Raw genomic sequence first — 6,000 nt, 5'->3', positions numbered from 1 at the left:
TGAGGTTTATAAAACAACATATCATGTTTAGTAGAGGCCGATCCTTTGATCTGGCGAACGGGGGTGCTCATTTCAGGACCTTTCCCTCTCGTACCCAAGTTTCCGAGCTAAGACAACTTTTGTAATGACGGACACGTGGCTGTAGACGTCCCCCCGAACACCCCAGGAGGATGAATCCCCCCTGTTCTGTTCGTTTGTGGGTTTATTACAGTTCGGACTCAAATTGTCACGGTTCTTAATCTGATCTCACAATGTGCAATGTGAGATTGATAAATCACCAAAGAGTCCAAATCCGACAAATCGTTTTGAGAAAATAGATTTTTAGAAAGAAGTGCCAAACATGGACTGCTTTGCCAGATACAGAGTCGCCACCTAAATATTTTTTATGGGGGAATTTAGGAAACCCTAACTCGTTTGCATAAGGCCACGTGTCCGTCATCACCAAAGTTGCCTCGGCTCGGGAACTTGGGTACAATTGGGGAAAGTCAGCTATGAGCACCCCGCTCGCCCGATCCGAAGATCGGCCTTTACTAACCATGATATCTAGTTTTGAAAACGTTATGTGTTCTTATTCCGATTAATTAGCTAATCTTACTATGTGATGCGCACAACACAAAAGTATATACTAGATCGCCTAATTTGGAACAAAGCATTGCATATCCGTTTGTTCGAAAAATTGTTTGAAATTTGCTACTCGCAAGTAGGCTAAAATACGGATTTCAACGAGTTGTTCCAACTCAAGCAATCCAACCTTTACCCATAGGCATTCAGGCAGTAATATCACATAAGCACATAGCCATATGGTAAGCATGCTGTCATGTTAACATTCACACTCATGCGAGATGCTAAAGCATAAATACTTACAGCGTACTCCGAACCAAAACAAAGAACATGTTAGCAATCAAACGTATGATCCAAGTCCATGTTAAATGGCTAATGCATCACAGGCAAAATGCAATCTAGAATAGGCTCGGTTAATCCTAGGATGGCATGTGAAATGCAACAAGGAACATGTATTCAAGTTAGATTTGAAATACTATGCAGTTAGCATGATGCGCTAAGCCCGGTGCATGCAATATTGATGAATGAATGCACGCATGCATAGCATAAGGTATGCTAAATTAAATATGCCCGAGTACTAACCATCAAAAGCAGGTAAGTAAAAGGGAGAAGAAATAGGGGTTGGAAGACATGCACACACACACCCACACTTATTACACATTCGCCCTCGCTCGGAGGAACCAAAAGAATAATACAAATTAATTAACCTACAAGCTAATTAATTATTACAGACCACTTAACTAGTTAAGCAAATTAACTAAGCTAAGAAAGCAATAAAACAGCCTCGGGAAGAGGGTCCAATGCATGCGTGCTCGGGTTTGCTCGAAAATCCATCACCATGCACAAGCTACCTCTGTTTACCCTGCTCTGTTCCTCTGAAAATTGCACAAGTCCCAAGGAACACTCTCTGAACACTGTGGAGCATCACCGATCAAGGGGAAACATCACCGACCATAGTAGAAGGGTCATCGACCAAATATTCAGCTCTCGGCCTCAAATGTTTAGTCGGTCGGAAATAGAGATGGTTGGCCGACCATGTATGCCTGCAGAATCCTGTTTTGACAGCTGCAGAGGACAAACATGGCATGGCAATACATTTCAAGCAAATGTGTGCACCAACACCCTCCTTATCATTTTCATGACTCAAAGGAGGATGGTCCTCGACCCTCGGGCCACCAATCGCGCATTTCAATGCGTGATGGCCAAAGAGGCCAAGTTAAGCATTTTGATGTCAAATGAAATGCAAACCAAATAAACACATAAGGCCCAATCTCTATCACTTGATCAAGAGACAAGGCATGCATGCTCAATGCAATGCAACCTAGACATGTGAGCTAAGTATACAATCTTGAGCATGAAAGCAAGTAATGTGTACTAAGCACACAACCTAAACAAACAAACATGCAAGGCATGTAACAACATGTGCAAGCTAACAAGCATGCAATATGCAATGCGAACATGCAAACATGCAAGACACGTAACATGTTAAGCAACCAAGACAAAAGGAAGAAAACATGCTAAATGCAATGTGATTCAAGCATACAACACATGCGATAGGCCAAGTATGCAACAACACACAAGGCGAGCATGTAACAACATGCAAAGGAGGGACTTACACCAAGATGGACAGCTCTCTACTAGGTCCAAAACAGTGGCCAAATGCTAAGGAAATGAAGGCCAAAACACATACAAACATGCATGCACACATGGCCCAACTCTTAAGCATAAAGAAGCAACTTTTAAGCACACTTAAAAGAGAATAAACATGGACTAAGAGAAAGCATAGCAAGCTCTGAAAATACATGAGGAATGATGCCAAATCAACCTATCAATGCAAGCAAGGCATGCGACTATGTCCAAAACTCAAGGTAAGCCAAGGGGCTTAAACCATAGCTATATGAAGCAAGTCCCAAAGGACCATGGGGACTCAAAACCAACCCAAGGCAGATCAAAACAAGGTCAAAGGCACACCTAGATGGCATCTAAATGGCCTAAGTCTAAAGGCATGCAAAAGGGTTCAAACATGGAGCATAAGATACCAACCTCTTGAAACATTAAAGGAGCATTAAATGCAAGCATACAAGCATACCACAAGGACTGAAATGATGTTATAAGTGCTGCCAAACCACTGAAACAAGCCAAGTAATGCAGGCTCAACACTCACACACCCAAGGCTACCAAGCCAAAATGCAAGGTGGCTATGCAAAGCATGTCATGGATGGCCAAAACAACTCCAAACAGGCCTTAAGCATACTAAGACATGCATAAAAGCTTCACAAAGCTAGGCCAAAAATATGCTAGAAACAAGGCTCAAAGCACAAAGCATGTTAAGGCAATTCATGGCATTACAAGACAAGTATGCAAAGCAAGCATGGTGTGTCTAAACCAACTTAAAATAGTGCTATATCATGGTAAAATAAACACAAATACTAGCTAAGACATGGCCAACATGAACTCAACAATGGTGCTCATACATGAGGCTAAAATGACAACTTTGAAGGCAACAAGGAGAGGGGATGGCCCTCTCCTTCTTAGGACCTTAAAGCACCATCCCCACCACTAAAATCCCTCTGGATTTCATTGGTGAGGAGGCCCAAACAAGGTGGTCCCAGAGCTCACCAAAATAGCACAAAATGAGGGCCAAACAAGGCCTAAGAGGGGTCAAACAACCCCAAACACCAAAACAACCTTAAAAAACTATTTTAAGCACTTAAAATTAGAACTTTTATATGTTATAAGTTAAGCTTAAAAACATATTCAAGGATGGCTAAAAGCCTATGCAAAAATGGGGAATAAAGGGGAAAAAAACTCACCCTTGAAGACCTTCTTCACAAGGACCACTCCAGCCCCTTCTCCAAGCTTAGATCAACTCAAGAACTCTGAAAATCACTCTTTAGTACCTCAGTAGCTAAAGGAAAGTGTAGCTCTAGGTGTTTGTGTGCAAAACTATGAACAAAACACCTTAATACACACACAAAGAGCAAAAGAGAGGGAGATATAGAGATAGATAGATACACAAGACCTAACCCTAATTCAGACCTCTGGAACTTTTTTTTAACCCTTGAGGAGGGAGAAGAAGGCCTCCCTTTATAGAGGATCACTCTTGCAAAGCTTACAAAACAAGCTAAGCAAGAGTGAAATCTCTCCATACACGTGTATGGAGGGGGTGCAAAGTGGGTGTCAGCTAGCACAGCTGGCACAAAATATCTGCCAAAAGCATATGCACAGTGGTCGGCCAGCCAAAAATGCCAAATTGGCCAAATAAATGGTCGACTGACCAAACAGAGTGCCGACCGACCAATCATTTGGCCGATGGAAACAAAACAATGGCCGGTGGCCTCAAGCCATGGCCGGTGAGATGTGGGGATGGCCAACAAGCCATTCCCTGCTCCTCAAAAGCAAAACACAAGTGTTTGGTGCAAAACCAAACACAAAACAGGCAACTCGAGAGGTCTTGAGGCAAGGTGCGTGGCCGAGACCTCTGAGAACTCAAGACGAACACGAACATGGATAATCACCGAGTGTTCAAACGGTGACGTCCAAGTCTTGAGGACGGTCAAAAATGGGGTGTCTACAGTGGCCTTTGGCACGAGTCAGGGTTTCCTAAATTTCTCAAAAATAAAATATTTAGGTGGCGACTCTGTAATTTGGCAAAGCAGTCCAGCTTTGGCATTATTTGATCTAAAATCTGATTTTCCAAAATGATTTGCCGGATTGGACTCTTTGGTGTTTATCGATCTCACATTGCACTTTGTGAGATTAGATTCAGAACCGTGATAGGAGTCCGAACTGTAGGAGACCAATTCGTGCCTCTCCGAAAGGGGGCGCGCGAAGAAAGTCGAGTTAACACCATCCTATGTGTATGAGGAGGAGCCAGTTGTTGCTTATGCCTTGGTGGAAGTTATTGAAGCAGCTGACCTCAAGCCTTCAAATTTAAATGGTTGGTTCAAGCTATAATATTTACCTTTATAAACCATAGCAAATATTCCAAGTATATGCATAATAATTGGAAGTTTGGAACTGTTTTTCAGGATTGGCTGATTCATATGTAAAACTTGGTCCTTACGGATTGAGGATTGACAAAAAGTGAACCAACATTTAGACAGATAGTAATTGTCGTCTCCAAATTTGATAATCGGCTCAAGGTACAAATGCATAACTTTTCTTTAGTGGTTTTTGTAGAGGTTGGGATACACACATTTAATGACTGATGTTATGAGATACATAGCTTTGCGATTGGTCTTTTTAAAATTTTACAGCATTTGTCTTGATCTTAAAAGTGATGCTATCAGGCAATAGAAAGGCATGAATTTTCCATGGACAGCCCTGGCTATCGCAGTGAGTAAAAATCCTTGTTCTCTCATGCTTCTCCCATACAAGATGAAACCCTTCTTGAGCAACATAGTCCCGTAAGGCATCTCTAAACATGTCAATACTAGGAAATAGCATGCCAACCTCGAACTGTCTTTTCTTACCCTTACCCTTACCCTTACCAATAGATTGAGATCCATCACTATTATCATATTCAGAATCTGATAACATATCATCACTTCCACAATTATCATCAGACAATGATTGACAATTACTGTGGCTATCATCATCAATACTTCGTTCATACATGGGAAACCCTTCTTGAGCAACATAGTCCCAGTAAAATGACAATTACAATAGTTGAAGTCTTATGATATGGGGTGTTTCTACTCCATTCATGAGATTGTCTCAAATATAAAATGGGTGAGTCAAAATCTCTAAGGTGTGGAAATGGTTGGTGATTATTCAAGCTTGTTTGGTGGATACTTTTGTGCCATGATATTGTGTTGCATTAAATCTGGTGTTGATTGGCTCAGTTCTGTGTGCTCTGCCTTTGATGCTGGGGCTTTTGATTGATGCAATATGTTTGTCCTGATTTCTGATTTGGTTGAGTTATTTTGTTGCTGGTTTTGTTTGATTGGTTTTCTGACTGTTCTGGTAAATGAGGTAAACTGCTACGTCAATTCTGATTTGGTTATATGATTTTGTTTGGGTTGTTGAGTTGAAATGGTTTTCTGAACTAGTGATGATCTGTGTTGAATTTATTTGCTGATCTGCTATACTAATCTGTTATTCTTCTGGTGTTGCTGTGATGTGGTTGTTGTTGCTAAGATGTTGTGGTGATGCTACTGTGATGGTGTTTGTTACGATGAGGTGCTGCTATGTTGTTGTTGGATATTTGTTGGTGTTGTTGATGTTTGGAAGGGTGCAGGACTTTTTGTCCAATCTGTAATAGATCAGTTTTTCATTAATGGGGGTTGTCATTAGGTGTAAGTTCGGGCAACTGCTGGTGTTTTGGCTGGAGGGTATGGAGGGGGTATAAAGGGGGTATTTTGTGTGATTTCATATCAATGTTATTAGTTTATAGTAGTGGTGCCTGAGGGACGCCTCTTGTAAATCTGTAAATCT

This window comes from Camellia sinensis, chromosome 15, assembly GCF_055761805.1.
Source record: "Camellia sinensis isolate YWXY chromosome 15, ASM5576180v1, whole genome shotgun sequence".
Classification (NCBI taxonomy): Eukaryota; Viridiplantae; Streptophyta; class Magnoliopsida; order Ericales; family Theaceae; genus Camellia; species Camellia sinensis.
This window is presented reverse-complemented; position numbering follows the sequence as displayed.